The sequence below is a fragment of the Ambystoma mexicanum genome, chromosome 1q (genome assembly GCF_040938575.1).
Source record: "Ambystoma mexicanum isolate Mex_15411 chromosome 1q, UKY_AmexF1_1, whole genome shotgun sequence".
NCBI classification, from domain to species: Eukaryota; Metazoa; Chordata; class Amphibia; order Caudata; family Ambystomatidae; genus Ambystoma; species Ambystoma mexicanum.
Genome location: NC_090922.1, coordinates 1,523,566,517 through 1,523,584,304, shown reverse-complemented (window position 1 = coordinate 1,523,584,304; position 17,788 = coordinate 1,523,566,517). Strand labels below are relative to the sequence as shown.

Below are 17,788 nucleotides of genomic sequence, written 5' to 3'. Positions count from 1 at the left end.
TGAGGGTGTCTATCCCGTGGGAGATTAGACACCCTCCACCTCAGTCTGGGGGGGGGCGACTGTGATGCTGGAAATGCATCAGAGGGACAGGGCCTCTGAATCCTTGTCCTTTACTGCTTTTTATTGTGTGTTCTGTCGTGTTTTCTGCCCAGGAGTCCATGTGGGACTCCTGGCAGTGCAGCTCTCTATTTTGGTTTGGTGAACAGACCCATGGGATACCCTTATGGCATCCATGGGTAGGGGTACAACCCTGTCCCCCTAGTGTATGTTTTTGGGCACCTGTGGGTGGCCCACAGAGGAGGGTATGGGCTCGTGGCAGCTCCATGCTGAATTTGACAGGTGCTCTGGGTGTCCTCCATTTTGGGATACCCAGGCCCTGCCATTGGGATCAGTTGATCCCTGATAGGAAACAAGATGGCCCCTGTGGCCTCTTGCTTTCTATTGCCTGTTACCTTGTTTTCCCAAAATCCTGGGAAGCCCTGACTCTGTCCCTTCCCCCTGACTGGCTGTTGGGTGGAAGTTCCATATATGGTGTTGTTGTGAAGGCCCAGCTAGACTGACTGGAGCCTTCCCAGTGACTGTATGTTGTGGGTACCTCCTGTGGGTGGGACCTGGGTGAATGGAGTGTGTGACCAATATATACTCCTTGTTGTGGTTGTCTGGTTTCTGGCATGAGAGACAAAGACTGAGACAGCCCTGCCCGAAACTGGCCTGAATACAGTGTGTAGTGTTGAATGGCTGGGTACTTGTCCCAATCCACATTCCTTGTTGTGAGTGTCTGAAAGGGAGGAGTGTGGCCTGAATGCACTGTGTGCCTGATTGGCTGACTGACTGCATGAATGCCCCTCTGTATGATTGGCTGCTGAGTGTGTGCCAGCAGTGTGGGTGAGAGACAGAATAGTATATCTGGGGATCTCTCACCACTGGTAGTTGTTCAGAAGCGTTCAGAAGCGTTCTGGAGTTGAGTCTCCACTCTAAGAGTAACTGGAACTGCTGATCCTCGACGTCCAGCTGGAAGAAGAAGACTTGCTGTTGCATTTGCTTCGACCGATCCGAAGGCTGCCGAAATCGTCGAAGACTGACCCGAGAGAGGACCTGGTAAGGCGCCCTCTTCCCGTGCTCCAAGGGACCATCGAGCACCGCTCCATCTTCGCCGAAGCGCCCTGGAAGACAGACCCTTGAAAGGCTGCCGACCCGAGACGGGACCGCCGTGGAGATCGAAGTGAAGCACCCGGACATCGCCGCCGTCGAAGTCCATTGCCGTCGACCGGGGTTTGCAGGTTTGTGTAACCGCTGGAGGCCCGTCGAAGTTGTGTTGCCCAGCAGTTGGAACCACTTGACGCCGTGCCGCCGACGACCAGAGCCGCCCGCTCCTTTGCCTAAGAACATTCGAATCGAAGGACTCCCTCGTCCGCACCGTCGACCGCTTTATCCTGCCAGAGAAAGTCGAGGACGACCAACGCTCCGAGGAGAAACCTGCCGGTGGGTTTCCCGCCACCCGAAGACCACAAAGACTTGAACGACTCGACGCCATTGCTGGGCCTCCGTCTCCACAATCTTTGCGGTCCAGAACTATTGTCACTGAGGTGCCCCGCACGCCTCTGCCTTGCAGGACGCCGACGCTCCGACGCCGACGAGCACCGCTCGGACGAAGCTGCCGCCTCATCTACGCCGTTCTACCCTGTTTGTCGACGGACGTTCGACGCCCCGTGTCTCCCGCTTGAAAGGGAAGGCATTCAAGAAGGGCCGTTGATTCCCTGCCGCCGAACGCCGAGTTCCTCGACGCTTCTCGACGCCTCTCGACGATCCGTGACTCCCGCTTGAAAGGGGGTCGCTCAAGAAGGATCTGTCGACGACTCTTCGAAGAACTCGACTCCACCAGGTACATTGGGGGGGTAAAAACATTATAGGAGGGAATAAGACTTGCAGAACAATATATGGACTGGGCTTGTGCTATATCTTTATTTTACAGGTTGCCCAGGTGGGGGGATCTCCACACAGAACTGTGTCTAGTGGTAAGGGCCAGTATTCTGCCTATTGCTCAACCATCTTATTTTTTCTCCTCTCTCTATTGCTGGTTTCACTCTGTTGATCTGTGTGACATTGTTACAGTATTGTTGATGCACTTTAATGAGATCTAATACAAAGGGTGGTACCACTTTAGAATTGTATATATTTGCCATTGTTGATTTTCCTAAGTACAAAGTGAGTTATTATGATAAGTGTACATAACCTTGAATATTGATTATATAAAGACTGTGTTCTAACCAATACAGTGTGTGGACATTCCTTTGTGGGGGCTTGGGGACTACACTCCTGAGAAGCTAGGCCTTGATTGCTCGTCCATTGCTACCGTAATAGAGAATCTTGGCTGGGGTCTTCTGTGCCTCTCTTCTACCATATAGAGAGCAGAAGTACAGACACCCCCTACCGGTCCTTTACAGAATGTGAGTTGTAAGGATGTTACACAGAGCTCTACAATCACAAGTATTCAAATAAAGTCTTACACTCAAGGTTTCTTGGTAAAAACACTTATTAATTTATTTTACAGTCAGTTATAAAACATTCACTAGAAGGAGGCAATCTATATCACACAAAAATATACTTCAGTTCTTTACAAGGTAAGGGTCTGAGGCATTTAAACTACTATGAAGTAGGAGCAAAAAGGCATAAGTTAATAAAAAGAAGATTACAGTTACTCTTAGACAGTGCAAATAGTTTGAGTTAGCCAGAGGAGTAAATTCAATGCAATAGGTTAGGTAAAAGTCAATGAGCTAAAGTCTTGTATAGGATAAAGCAGTTCTGGTAGTTAAACGAAAAAGTATTTGCCAAAGTTCTCAGAAGTAGTTTGTAAAAGAAAGATTCATATGTTGGGTCACAAGCTGACTAGGCCTGCAAGTTGCCAAAGTACCAAGCACTTTCGCAGTGAGAGGTAAGTTCTCGGTCAGGTTTTCACAGTACCTTACAATGAAGAAAAAAGATGCAGCTGAAGACTTCTGTTCCTGCAGATCTAGCTGTTCCTGAGCCTCAGTTGTGAGGACAAGAGGGAGGACGACAAGAGGGAGGACGTCGGGGTACTCCTGCACTGTACTGGGACTGGTCAAAGCTGGCACTTGGCAAATCTTCAATTCGGTAGCTGTAGATAAGCACACAAACTGGTGTACCTCTCCCTTGTTATTCGGTTTCCTGCAGCACTCTGAGGAAAATACAACCAGCTCCGACAATGGTATTCCGGTCATTTAAGAGTTGATTGGTCCCACCAACTCAAAGGGAGAAGTCGTCCTTGCAGGGCTTCTCTGTCAAGATGAACCTAGCGATTGGGACCTGCAGCAGGGCTTCACCGGTCAAACCAACGGTCCAGGAGTTGCAGCAGCTGTCCTCTACAAGCTCGTCTTCGGTTCTTTCGTTCCAGTGGTTGACTCTGCCTTCCAAGCCAAGAGACTCGCCTTTTATCCAGTTTCCTCCCATTCATTCCAGCCTAGCTGCCACTCACCCAGCAGGGTGGCTGTCCTTGCCAGATAGTCAGGCAAGCAATCACGCCAGAGTGCATTTGGATCTCCTAGGAGACTAAGCACAGGGAGTTTCGGGCACCTGCCTCACTTCCTGTCCACCGCAGACACTCGGGCGCCATAGGCGGTCTTCATTCCTGAAGCCCGCCAAAGGTAATGAAACAAAGGGACCAAACCTGGTGCGGCACGCAGAGACAAACTCTAGAACGACCTTTCCAAAAAGAAATGGCCAAAAAAAAAAAGACCGGGAATTGTTTAAACAATGGGGGCTCGGACGCCATCTTGAAAAACATGGCTCCCGCGATTTAACGCTACCAGTGTTCGCGGTCGGGAAAAATCATGGTAGTTTGTTGTAAAACCACTGCCATCAGCCATTTCGAGAGGAAAGGTAGCATTTGACTGCTACTTGAGTTTCAAGACATAGGGTATAATAAGTAACCCCTCCAGCACTCTATTGTAAGATAGGGTGTGCTGGGTCTAAGTACTTGAAAAGACTAGTCAAGTCAATTTCACTTTACATTCTCTGGGAAACAGTAGTTTATCCCAGAAAAGGTATTTAAACCTTGGGAAAGCCTGAAAGGCTCTCCTGTGCCACTGCACTGAGGGTGCTGTGTGACACACATGAAAAGATGATGCCTATGGAGTTGTCTAAAACTCCATAATCAAAGAACACAAGAGTTAAACACATATCAAAATACAGAGCGGGGGGAAAAAAGGGTCACACACTATCCAGGTGAAAAAATCAAGTCCTCAAAATCCAGCAAATTTGCTGGTGGGTCTCTAAGGTGAAGGGAATTAGCACGTTTTTGAGAATTCTCCCTAACACCAAGTTGAACAGTATATAAAGGACAGCATGCTGGTGGGGGGGGGGCAGTCCTCTGACCCTCACCCCCCCCATATCCTCATCTTTGTACAGATTAAAGTCTGTTATCCTTGCAAGATAGACTCATGGCCTTAAAGGCATGGTCTAGTAAAAAATGTTATTTAAAAAATAGATAGGCAACATAAAAAAGAGAATGCTAGTATTTTCTTTTTTAAAACTTCATATGTAAAATTTTGAGCTATTCAAGCTCAAAATTCGCAAAAGCAAGCACATGGGCGCATCCATTTTGTGAAATGGATGCCCTCCTGTGCTGGCTTTTGCGGCACTAATGAAGGAAAAGGCAGCCAGCTGTAGTAAACAAAAGTTACGCTGGGTGGCTTTCCCTTCATTAGTGATGTACGCAGAGGACGGGGACCGGAGACCAGAGCAGGAAAGCTGCAGCTGAATCTCGGTAAGTGCTATTTATTTTTTAAAAAAATAAGCACTAGCTGCGTTTTTTTTTCTATGTTTTCCGGGCTGGAGGAGCCCGGAAAACTTAGATATAAAACCGCAGCTTTAAAAACGTTGTATTTATGTTTGCGGTCGCTTTTGAAGCGACCGCAAACATAAATACAACGTTATTGTGTTGGAAAACGCTGCGCTTTTTCTTTCCAAGTTTCTCAGGCTCCTCCGGCTCGGAGGAGCCTGAGAAACTCGGAAAGAAAAACCGCAGCGTTTTCCAACACAACCGCGTTGTGTTTCTGCCTGCTGTGGCTATCACTTTGGGTCTCCGGTGCTCCCAAGGGAGCACCGGAGACCCAAAGTGAAAGCCACAGCAGGCAGAAACACAACGCGGTTGTGTTTACATGCCGCGTAGAGTTTCTGCCTACAGCTGATTTCCCATTTGGGGCTCTCGGAGAGCCCCAAATGGGAAATGCTAAATGCTGCGTTGTTATTGCCTAAATCTGCTTTCCCATTTGGGGCTCTCGGGCTCCCCGTGGGGAGCCCGAGATCCCCAAATGGGAAAGCAGATTCAGGCAGAAACAACGCTGTTGTTTTCCGCAATGCTGCGTTGTTTCTGCCTGAATCTGCTTTCCCATTTGGGTCTCTCGGGCTCCGCGAAAATAAATTGCACTTACCGAGCTTCAGCTGCAGCTTTCCTGCTCTGGTCTCCGGTCCCCGTCCTCCGCGTACATCACTAATGAAGGGAAAGCCACCCAGCGGTAGCTTTTGTTTACTACAGCTGGCTGGCTTTTCCTTCATTAGTGCCGCAAAAGCAAAAGCCAGCACAGGAGGGCATCCATTTCACAAAATGGATGCGCCCATGTGCTTGCTTTTGCAAATTTTGAGCTTGAATAGCTCAAAATTTTACATAGGAAGTTTTAAAAAAGAGAATGCTAGTATATCTATTTTTTAAATAAACATTTTTACTAGACCATGCCTTTAATTCCCTAGAGGGGTGCATTTACTCTGGTGTGAGCATGATCAGTGGTACCCCAATATATTTAAGGGGTGCCCCTGTAAATTGGAGTTCACTTTCAAACTCTACAATAGATCCCCACTGCCTGCCACCAGTGTTAGGCAGGATTTGGAGCAGTACCCTATGTGTGCACTATAAAAACCTTGTCCACCTGCCAATAGGAACCCAGCCTTTGGTATAAGTCTGTACTACACAGGTTGTTAGTGTGGCTGAGCAGCCAGGCTTCTCTCAAGAGGTGTCAATGTGAGCAGTAGGGTGGTTACACAGAGATTCACAGTGACAAGTATCCAAATAAACACTTATACTCAAGGTTTCTTGATTAAACAATTATTAATTTGTCAGTTGGAATAAGCCTTCTTCAGTAAGGGCAATGTAGAAGTAACACACAAATACACTTCAAAATAAACACTCTTAGTTTCTCTAAATCAGCGATGGCACACAGACAATTCCTACACCCTCAGGTCACCTAAATAGTTAGGACACTGTGGACATGAATAGATCACTGGTGCATTTAAAGAAATACTGAAAAGCATGTCAAAGAAAGGGGTTATAGAATAAAACAAGAGATCACACAATTATTCTGAAGCAGGTAAGTACTTTCGAACCGCCAATGAAAAGTAAGTTAATCCCTTCCTGGAAGGGAAGGTAAGCACAATATCAGAGCAAAGAAGAGTTATTCAGGGAGCCAGGCCAGCCAATGTCAATTGGGCAAAAGTCTAGGTGAGCTGAAGCACTACATGTACGTAAGTAAAAGTCTTGCACAATTAAGTCTTTTATAGAAAAAGTATAATCGATGTGGGGCCACAAACTGGGAGTGGTAGATAATTCAAGCAACTCTACAGAAGCAACCAAGACTAGTCTCAACTGAGATCAAGTAAGGCTACAACAACGAGAGGTAAGTCCACTCAAACTTTACAGAAGAAATGGTTCCAGCTGGCTTCTGTTCCTGTGCAGCTCTGCAGATCCTTTTGATCCCGGGGAACAGGATCTGCATACCTACACAGGAACAGAAGCCAGCTGGAACCAGTTTTCTTCAAACCAATGGTACTGTATTTTGCTTGGAAATTTAGGGGTATTGGGCAAGATTGTTTGCTTTACCCTCTGGGAGACTGCACAAGCCTTGTTCATTTGGCAATAGTTAACCCAACCTTTGGTATAAGCATGTACTACACAAGTTGGTAGAGTTACTGACCAGCCAGGCTTACCTCAAGAGGGGTCAATGTGAGCTGTAGGGTTATTACACCGATTCACAGTGACAAGTATCCAAATAAACACTTACTCTCAGGTTTTCTTGATTAAACAATTATGTATTAATGTCGCATGCAGTTGAATAAGCCTTCTTTAGAAGGGAGCAAATATATGTAACACAATAATATACTTCAAAACAACACATACTCAGTTTCGATAAATCAGTAGATACCCATTTGGGATGACACACACACTTCCTACACCCTGAGGTGACTTAAATAACTAGGGCACTTCAGACATTGATATATCACTGGCACATTTGGAGCAATACTGAGGTTCGTGTCAAAAGGAAAAGATGAGAGAATAAAACAATGGTTAACAAATATTCTTAAACAGGTAAGTACTTTTTGAACCCCCAATGCAAAGTAAATTGACCCTTTCCCAGCTACACAAGTCATGGAATGTGTGACTTTTGTTGAGGAGATAGTTGAAGCACAAAGTCAGAGGATAGAAGAGTCTTTCAGGGAACCAGGACAGCCAATGTCAGTGGAGCAAAAGTCTAGGTGAGCTGAAGCATTTCTTGAAGGTAAGCAAAAAGTCTTGCACAATGTTTTAGAAATCTTTGTAGAAAATAAAATCACTGTTGGGCCACATGCTTGGAGGCTTGTGAGGGACAAAGCAGCAAGCAACTCTGCAAAAGCAACCAAGACCAGTCTCAACTGAGAGTTAGCAAAGCTACACAACAAAAGCTAAGCAAACCCCTTAGTTTATAGTGCCTTAGGTCTGAAGAAATTGGTTCCAGCTATCTTCTGTTCCAGGTGTAGTATGGCAGATCCTGTTGTTCCTGGGCCTCAGTCATGGGGACAAAAGTGAGGATGTTTAGGAACTCCTGCACTACGATTTGAAGGTTGTCGGCAGCAATGGGCAAACCTCAGATCAGCGTCACTTTGCGGTTTCAGCTTCTCGCGAATAGCACCACCGTGGTTCTTGGATACCTTATTGACTTTCCTTGCATCTGGACTCCAGCACTCTTTTGAGGTGGCTCAGGTTTGGTCAGTCCTGCTTCATGAGAGTCCGGAGGATCTTCATGGAGCTCGGGTCTGACTTAAAGACGACACTCGATTCTGGTGTTCCTCTCCCTGGCAATCGGTTCCTGCAGAAGCAATGGAAGTGCAGCCAACCCCAAGAGGATTTCCAGATGGGTTTGTCTTGGGATCGATTGGTCCCACCAACCCAAGCAGGGCTTCTTTAGTTGAGGCGAAATCAGAGCTTCAACACAGCAGCAGGGCTTTACTGGGCAAACCAATGGTCAGGAGTTGCAGCAAGCGCATCTTCCAAGTTCTTCTTTGGATTCCTTCGTCCAATTGTCAACTCTGCCTTCCAAGAAAAAGACCTTACCTTTTATGCAAGTCTCTCCCATTCATTCGCAGCCTAGCTGTCAATCACACAGCAGGGTGGCTGTCCTCGGAGGACCGCCAGCTGGCCCATCACCTTTGGGTGCATTCATATAACCAAGGAGACTAGGCACAGGGAGTTTACGCCAACTCCCTCACTTCTTGCCCTGCCAGACACGCTGGAGCCAGAGGCGGGCTTCACCAATGAATCCCGCCAAATACAAAACGAACATAGGGACCAAACCAGGATTGGCGCGCAGTGTAAATCTCAAGAAGGACCTTTCCAACAAGAAATGTCGAAAAAGGAAGACCGGGCCATTTTGACAAAATGGGCACCCATGGGTGCTTTAATGCAGCTGCAATTGCAGCCCACGGTAGAAACACTCAATGGTAGTAAAAAGTAAACCACTGCCACCAGCCATTAATTGTAGCATGGGTAACATAAAATGTTACATGAGAAACTAGACAAAGGGGATACTAAGTAACCCCTCCAGGTCCAGTCAATTTCACTTCACTGCTTTTGAAAACAGTTGTTTCACCAAGAGAATGTATTTAAACCTTTGGGAAACCTGGAAGACTTCCCTATGTCACTGCACTGAAGGTGCTGTGTGACACAATGTAAAACGATGATGCCTATGGAGTCAAAAGAAACAGTGATCAAATAAAACCAAAACACCTGGGTGAGAAAGAAAAAGGGCTCACTCACCCCAAGGTTAAAATTAAAAAGTCCCGTTGTCCAGCAAATAGTCCAGCAAAAGGGCTTGGGGTCTCTAAAGAGGGAGGAATTAAACACGTAAATTAAAATTCTCCCTAACAGGCACGTAAACCAAACACTAGACACTGTTATTTTAACAAGTGGAGAAAATTAGTAATTTGGGGCCAGTCAAAACAAACCCAATAGAGAATGTACTTGATCTCACATTCTTCATTATATGCTTCACTTACTTATACTCGGGGCTAGTATTTAATTAAAGTTCACCTAGCGGGTCTATCCGCGTACACCACTTCTAAGGTGTCATGGTGGAAAATCCCTGGCGTTAAGGCATTCATGGAGGGAGTAAAAATACTCCACCCTCCTATTTCAAACCCGCCACCAGGCTGGGACCTCAATATAGTACTTGCAAAGCTCATGGGACCCCCCTTTGAGCCAATACATAAATCAAGCCTTAAACACCTCTGGCTATCACCTCCATAAGGAGAGTCAGTAAACTTGAAGCTTTGTCAGTGCAAAAACCTTTCTTTGTTATCCACAAAGACAAATTGATATTAAGAACACACCCTAGGTTTTCACCTAAGTTCATTTCAAAGTTCCATGTCAATCACACCATCGAACATTCAACTTTTTTTCATAATCCGTCAAGCTCAGCTGAGAAAAATCTCCATACACTAGATGTAATGAGGGCCAGATATTTACTATGTAAACCAAGACCGGACCGCTAAGGAAAACAGACCAACTCTTGGTCTCCGTAGCTCCAGGCAGGGAAGGACACTGCATTTCCAAAAACACCATACTCCAGATGGATTGTCAGATGCATACAGCTCTGCTACTCTCTATCAAGCACGACACTGCTTTCACTCCAAGAGCTCACTCCACTAGGGGCACAGGAGCTACCTTGGCTTGTATCGCAAACATTCCGTTGAACGCCATTTGCAAAGCAGCTACATGGAGCTCAGTACATACTTTTACTCCACACTACTGCATCAACACTCACTCTAAAGCAAATTCTCAGGTCGGACAAGCAGTGCTAAAATAGCTCTTTGCCGCTGAACCTTCTCACAACCCGCCACCTTAACCAAACACTGCTCGCTAATCTATGCCTAGAATGTGATCTAAGCAGATTTCAAAAGCCTCAGAAGGGATGCATTACTCATCGTAATCGTATTTCTGATGCTTGTATCTTCTTAGATTCACATGCGCCCACCCTTCCTCACCTTGGAGTAGAAGGTGCATAGATGTTTTCAGGCCTTTATCTGATACATAATCTTCTTTACTACACCTGTACTTGCGCTACATTTCATGCAAATGTTGGGAAGGAGCTAGCGCCTTCCTTCATTCCCAAGTGCTCTAGAATTAGACAATACTTCTTTTGACTGTTTCTAGATACTACACGAGACCTGGGCGGAGGAGGCAGTTATTATTTAAATATAAGGTGCAAATAACTATTAGCTGAATACATTTGTAAATATTAAATCCTATTTTAGTTTTTCAAAAGCACAGTACAAGCAGGCTGTCTGCCAAAAGGAATGCAGCATGCTCTAAAAATAACTACAGGCATTGCAGTGCTGTTCTAGCAGAGCAGCATGCAACTCAGCATCTGTTTGCTGTCTGTCAAAGATCCCAGGCATGCTAAGGCTCATGCACACAATGCAGAATTATGGAAAACAAGAGTTTAAAGGGAATTACTGGACCAGATAAAAATATGAGGAGAATGAATGAAATGGGGAGAGCATGACAGGAACATGTTTTTATATATAAAAGTTCATAATGTAGCAAAATGATGTAAAACATGAGTTACAGTGTATTCTTGCATAGGCTAGCAATATGTTAAGTAGTATGTCCTAAACAGAAATGAACCATGAACCATGAAGAGCGGAAGAATGGAACATCCCTTGTATGGAAGGACAGTTTTGGATGGAGCCATGGCAGTATCCAGTGATCAGGTCAAGAGAATGTAAGCTCCTGTTGGGCTCCAGTTTGCAGGAGAATGTAATGGTTGAGGGACACCGTTCAGGCAGAAGAGTTTTTGCTCCTATCCTCATTTCTGTATAGAATACTTTTGTTATCCTTGCAAGATAGACTCTTGGCCTTAATTCCCTATAGGGGTGATCTTTAATCTGGTGTGAGCGTGATTAGCGTTACCCGTATAATTGAGTACCCGTGCAAGTTGGGCTACCCTTGCACAACCTCATGTCAGAAACAAAACAATCAGAGGGACCTCGACGCATGAAGCTCCTGGGTACAGTAGACTTCACACTAGATAGTATTACTGGTACGTCCTGTCGACATCCGTTTTCGAGTTGCAAAAACAACTGTAATACTCTGCAGCTTCCACTAGATGTTGACTTATGCATAGCATGTGAATCTAAGCAGATACAAGCATCAGCAATACGATTACGGTGAGTAATGTGGTATTATGTATAATTACCTTAGTGTTTATAATAAACAATCACATTTTTATAAAACCGTGTTAATTGTATTCATGACTATAGGTTTGCCCTGAGGTCTTTCTACTTATCTGCAGCCCTTCTCCCTCCTAGACTAAGCCTGTCTTGCTTGTCCATAGCTACCAAACCTTTTGGTTAGTTCAGGCCAAACCGGAGTTGGAGCCATGTGCATCCAAGAGTAAGACATCTCTAATCCTCCCTAACAGACCTTATAATAATAATAAAGTGGGGAATGTTCTACTAATAGTTTTTGCAGTGCTTCATTAAATTGTGTTATTACTGTTGTTTTATCTCACTTGGGGATTACAGAGTTTGTGTGTGTTACTTTATTACATATCCCTCACATTCCCTCTATTCAATGTCCATTTCCTTCCTAGTAGTTTCCGTTTCCTTTCTTCATTGAATATTGCTTCAGTTTCCTTCTGTTAGGGAGATTTATAATTTGTATGTGCCATCCCCTCTCCTAGTGAGATCCCCAGCACGTTTGCTGGACCTCTGACCTTTTTCTTTAAATCATGAATGAGTGTAGCCTTTTTCCACTCATTCATTTGTGGGCTGTTGCTTTTGGAACTCTATTCTTTGTAATTTACCTGTACTATGGAGTCTGTCTGCTCCAAGCTCTTAAAGGCATCTGTGTTTTTATAACTTCAGCACACAGCTCCTTATGGGCAGTGTTCTGGGGACCCTTAGGGTCCTCCTTTAAGATTATATTTCTATCACCTCCAGTAACTATTGGCACACACCACCTTCAGTGGAAAGCTGCAGGGATGCCTAGTATCCCCCTTCTCTCTGCTCCTGTGTCTTTTTCTAGTCACATTGACAATCACCTACTTATGGCTGGTGGCAGCGTGTTTTTGCCTTTGGCGGAAACCCTCTGGTATCCGAGCCTAGGCCTCAGAGTGTCTGGGCTTGCAGGAAGTGGGGGAGGGGGATTTTCACCCAGAGTGCCTGAATAGGTCCAGCTCCAACGGGGGGGTCTGGCTGTCCTGTTTGGACAGCCAAGCGCCCCTTTCTGTAAAATGCTGAGATAGATTGCAGAGAAGTGTGTGCTGCACCTGTATAAAAGTTGAGGCTTCTGGAGTGAAAAGCAAGTCTACCACTGGAAGCTGAAACAACCGAAGAAGACGATGACCAGAGACACCTGCAGACCCTTTGCAACACCATGAAGCGACCACTGCTGTCCTGACCCGGTTTTCTGTGCGACTGAGGAGCTCAGACGAGGAGACTCCTTCCCTTTGGCTGGTGGGAACAACCAGTCCCAAGACAAACTTTGAACCAAGCCATCTCCCGAGGTCCTTGGAGTTTCCAGAGCATGGGGAACCCGAATACCAGGAGACCTGCTGCCCATTTCGAGTTAATCATTGTGGAAAGGCCGAATCTGTCCAAATCTTTGCTGAACCCATAAGGACACTCCAAAGATCCGATCCAAATCGCCCAGACACCCTCAACAGAGTGTGGGATTGACCAGGCGATCCGTGTCCTTGTTAGTGCTGCAGAAAAGGGCCCCAAACCGCACAATGACACCAAGAGTTGCTGAAAGTCATGCCCCTGGTCCTCCCTCGAGGCTGCTGCAAAGAGATTCCGTTCATTGTCCTGCCTTCAGTCATCAGATCGAGGAATCCGGCGGTCGGGTCCAAAGTGCAAACATTGCGTAGCATCCAGCACACACATTTTTTTCTAACCTAAGGTACTGTGGGGAAAAAAGGTATTGCTTTCCTGATGTTAGGCAGAATTGCATGCAGTACCCTCTGGGACCACCACACACAATTATGACAGGTGTAAGCAAGACCAATCTTTGGTATAAGTCTGTACCACACAGTTTGTAGGTAGCAAGCTGAGCAGCCAGGCTTATCTCAAGAGTGAATGTGAGCAGTACAAGTAGTTACTCAAAGGACTTTCAATCACAGTCGTTCAAGTAGACACTTGTACTCAAGGTTTCTTGGTAGAACACTGATTAATTTATTTACACAATCATTTATAAAACATTTCACTAGAAGAAGGCAACTTATAGACCAATACACTCCAATACAAACCAGTTTTTGAGACCGTTTGAGCTCCCTTGAAAAAGGAGCCAAATAGCAGTTGCAGTGAAAACAAAGGACAAAAGTAAGTAGAATAGATTATATATACTTTCTAGGCAGTGTAAATAGTTTCAGTTCACCAGAATAGTTCAATTCAAGTCAATGGGCCAGGCCAAAGTCAATGGGCTAGTGTTCTGGATAGGAAAGAGCAGTTCTGGTAACAAACGGTAAAGTCTTTGCAAAAGTTCTCAGTAGTAGTTTAGGCGAAAAAGGATCATTTTGAGGGGTCACAAGATGATTAGGCCTGCAAGATGGGAAAGTTTCACAAACTTTCACAGCGGGAGTGGCGTTCTCCCAATCGGGTTGGCACAGTACCTTTGTGTGAAGAAAACAAATGTTGCTGAAGTCGTGGTTCCTGGCACTTCCTGCAGATCTCGCTGTTCCTGAGCCTCAGTCGTGGGGACAAGAGGGAGGACGTCGGAACTCCTGCACCGCACGGGGTCATTGAAGAAAGCAAACAAAATGGAGTCACGTCAGTTTCCAGTAGCTATAGATTCAAGAATACAAACTGGTGTCCCTCTCCCTGGTTAATCCTAACCAGCCTTGAGAATGGTATCCAGGTGTCTTATTAGTTGATTGGTCCCACCAACTCAAAGGAAGAAGTCCTCCTTGAAGGAGCTTCTCTGTCGAATGGTATTTGGCAATTTGGACCTACACCAGGGCTTTGCCGGGCAAACCAACGTCCAGTGGTTGCAGCAGCCGTCCTCTTCCAGCTCGTCTTTAGTTCTTTCGTTCCAGTGGTCGACCCTGCCTTTCAGTCCTGGAGACTCGCCTTTTAAACAGTTTTCTCCCTTTCATTCCAGCCTAGCTGTCACTCACCCAGCAGGGTGGCTGTCCTTGCCGGACAGTCAGCCAGCCAATCATGCCAGAGTGCGTTTGAGTCTCCTAGGAGACTAAGTAAAGGGAGTTTCGGGCACCTCCCTCACTTCCTGCCCACCCCAGACACTCAGACGCAATGGCCGACTTCAGTCCTGAAGCCCGCCAAAGGCACACGAATCAAGGGACCAGACCTGGTTCGGCGCGCAGAGACAAAGACTAGAAGGACCTTTCCAAAAGAAATGGTGAAAAAAGAAGACCAGGATCTGTTTAAACAAAGGGGCTTAAGGCGCCATCTTAAAAAACATGGCTCCTGTGATTTTTAGCTATCGGTGTTCGCGGACGGGAAAAATCGGCATTACCCAAATTGTTCGAACACAATTGTTCGAATTACCGAATTGACCGAAAGTCGAGGGTCCGAATTGACCTTTGCACAATTGACCGCACATATATATATATTTATATATATAATGGGGGATTGCGGGGGGTTTCCCCTGCATATATGTAACAATTGACCTTCACAATTCGGTCAATTGTGCAAAGGTCAATTGTAATTCGAACAATTGTAGTTCGAACAATTCGTATACATCCGAAAAATCACGGTAGTTCGTTGTAAAACCACTGCCACCAGCCTTTACAATAGGAAAGGGTAGCATCTGACTGCTACTTGAGTGTTTAGACACAGGGGATACTATGTAACCCCTTCAGCACTCCATTGTAAGATGGTGTGTGCTGGGTCTATGAATTTGGAAAAGACTAATAAAGTCAATTTCACTTTACATTCTCTGGGAAACGGAAGTTCATCCCAGAGAAGGTTTCTAAACCTTTGGGAAGTCTAAAAGACATCCCTGTCTCACTGCACTTCGGGTGCTGAGTAACACACACGAAAATATGATGCCTAAGGGGTTATCTAAAACTCCATAATCCGAGAACACAAAACCTAATGCTCGCCCTATCTCTTGTACAAAAGTGTAAAAAGGAGAAATACATGCAAAAGGAAAAATCAGTGTTCAAATGAAAATGTGGTGGACCAGCTCTCCTCCCCACGTTAGGTCTCATGGGGTAAGGTGATCCTTGTAGACAGGTTGACACACTCTGGCTCGGTTTTGAACACATTGCAAAACTGGGGATCAAGGATTTTCTGGCCTTCCATGTCAGTCTCTTTCTCTGACTTCAAAATGTATGTTTCAACCAAAACGTTCACAAAGGTCCCCCTCTGCCGAGCTCAGACCTTTCACCACACGGATCTCGTAGGTCTTCCTCCACCGGGCTCAGATCTCTCACGATAAAGTTCTTCACAAAGTTGCAATGGGGGCTCCCTTCCCCCAGCTTAGTATACTTCGGGTCTCCCTCAATCGCGCTCGGACCCTTTTCGGATGTCGAAGTCTTTTGAATTTGTGGCTTTCTTACAGACCACCAAAGGACCACTTCGACTCAACATTCACTATTTTACTTTTACTCTTGACGTTTATTCGGCTTTTAGCTTCAAATAATGTACCTTTCACTGAGACTTTCGAATGGTCTACTTCCTTTCTACGGACCTCTCCGTTACTTAGTATCTATCTCACAGCTGCATTTTACTTTAAATTTCATTGACTGGTCTGCCTTTCTTTGTGTCTCATCCAAACGCTTTCACCCTTCACTTGTGATATGATGTTGCTGCCTCATTCACTTCAACACACACAGTCTGTCAGGTCGCTTGCAAACTCACAAGCTGTGTGCGCTTCTTTCTTGTTTTACGATTTCCAATTTTTGAGTCAAGGTTAGTACCACAGACTTGGCCTCGCCTTCCCAACTCTGCCTTTCACCGGGAGAGTCGCTGGCATCCTTGAAACACAATGCAATCTTCACTTGTGGGAGCTGCCCTTCACATGTCATTTGCGGTCTGTCGGAGGCAACGACCTCCAGTAGGGAAGCCTTGGGGTTTTCGGCCCGCTGCTCTCGTCCCTTGGTACATTGCGCTGCTCCAGTAGGTGTGCCTTTGTCCCTGAAGTTCTGCTCGTTCTCGTGTTCCGCCTTGCTCAGTGTGTCTTTAGGTGTTGCCTTTTATTTGTGTGAGAAAAGCTAGCTGGTATCAGGTGTATGCACTTAGGGTAAAGTGTCTGACTTTGCCTGACTCGATTAACGGGACATGTCCAGTACGATATGAGAGAGTTAGTCTGGTTACTCTTAGTCACCCTCTTCCTCGACCCAGTGTTTGAGTTAAAAAAGGGGATGGGTGGTGTTGGGACTTCGGTAAATCCTAAAAATTAGGATGGGGTAGATGAAAAAAAAGAGGGGGGAATACCGCGTCTCACCATCGGCTATCTCACCCCTTCTCCCCGAAGACCCTTCACTCAGGTGATCCTCCCGCACTGGTCCACCCCAGGAACTGGACCTAAAAGCAATGGTCGTGTCCTGGCCACCTGGATGACAGGTTCCTTTGATATCTCACATGGCTAGGTGAAAAAGCAGTCTCTAGAACCTTGACCTATGCTGATTTTACACTAACCATTTTCCTCCCTTTAAGTGACTTTAATATGTGTTTGCAGAGTAAATGCATTACCATATAAACGGTTGAATACCGCATGGGTGCGCAATAACCGATAATACGATACCATTGTCTTTTCCCTTTCGAACGTTGCTACAAATGTAACCTCGAACAAACACAAAAGTGAAAGTGCCCTTTGAAGTGTATTATCAAGCATTCCTAAGTGTTCTAGTATAAACGTCTGAAGTATTTAAAGGGATTCTGGTGTAAATATTTAAATATATACTTTTTATATAACTAAGTGTAAGTGCTTCTTTGCTGTGCCTGTCTAGCTAGGATTCAGTGTACTTACCTACAACTCACATCTTCCTCTTAAGATAAGCCTTACTCTTCTGCTGCTCTACCAAGGTCCTGAGCTAGTACAGACTGATACTAAGAGTTGGGGAGTGTGGGGGAACTACAAACCACCAAACCACTGGGATAGCTTACTAAAGTCTTACTGTTAGTAGGATTTTAGGAAAATTCCCTAACACCTTCCTTCATTGAATGTCGCTTTTGTTTCCTTCCTTCACTGAATGTTGCTTCTGTCTCCTTGCTACACTGAATGTCGCTTCCGTCTCATTGCTTCACTGAATGTCGCTTCCATATCCTCCCTTCACTGAATGCCCCTCCCATTTCCTTTCTTCACTGAATGCCCCTCCCATTTCCTTTCTTCACTGAATGCCCCTCCCGTTTCCTTTCTTCACTGAATGTCGCTTCCGTCTCCTTGATACAGTGAATGTCGCTTCCGTCTCCTTGATACACTGAATGTCGCTTCCGTCTCATTGCTTCACTGAATGTCGCTTTTGTTTCCTTCCTTCACTGAATGTCGCTTCAATCTCAT

At 45.6% G+C, this 17,788-nt stretch overlaps 1 protein-coding gene across 8 annotated transcripts in view; it reads left to right on the top strand.

The window, feature by feature from the left end:
• Window positions 1–17,788, top strand: part of SZT2 (SZT2 subunit of KICSTOR complex) — a 2,035,845-nt gene that overhangs the window by 295,982 nt on the left and 1,722,075 nt on the right. The window lies entirely within an intron of this gene.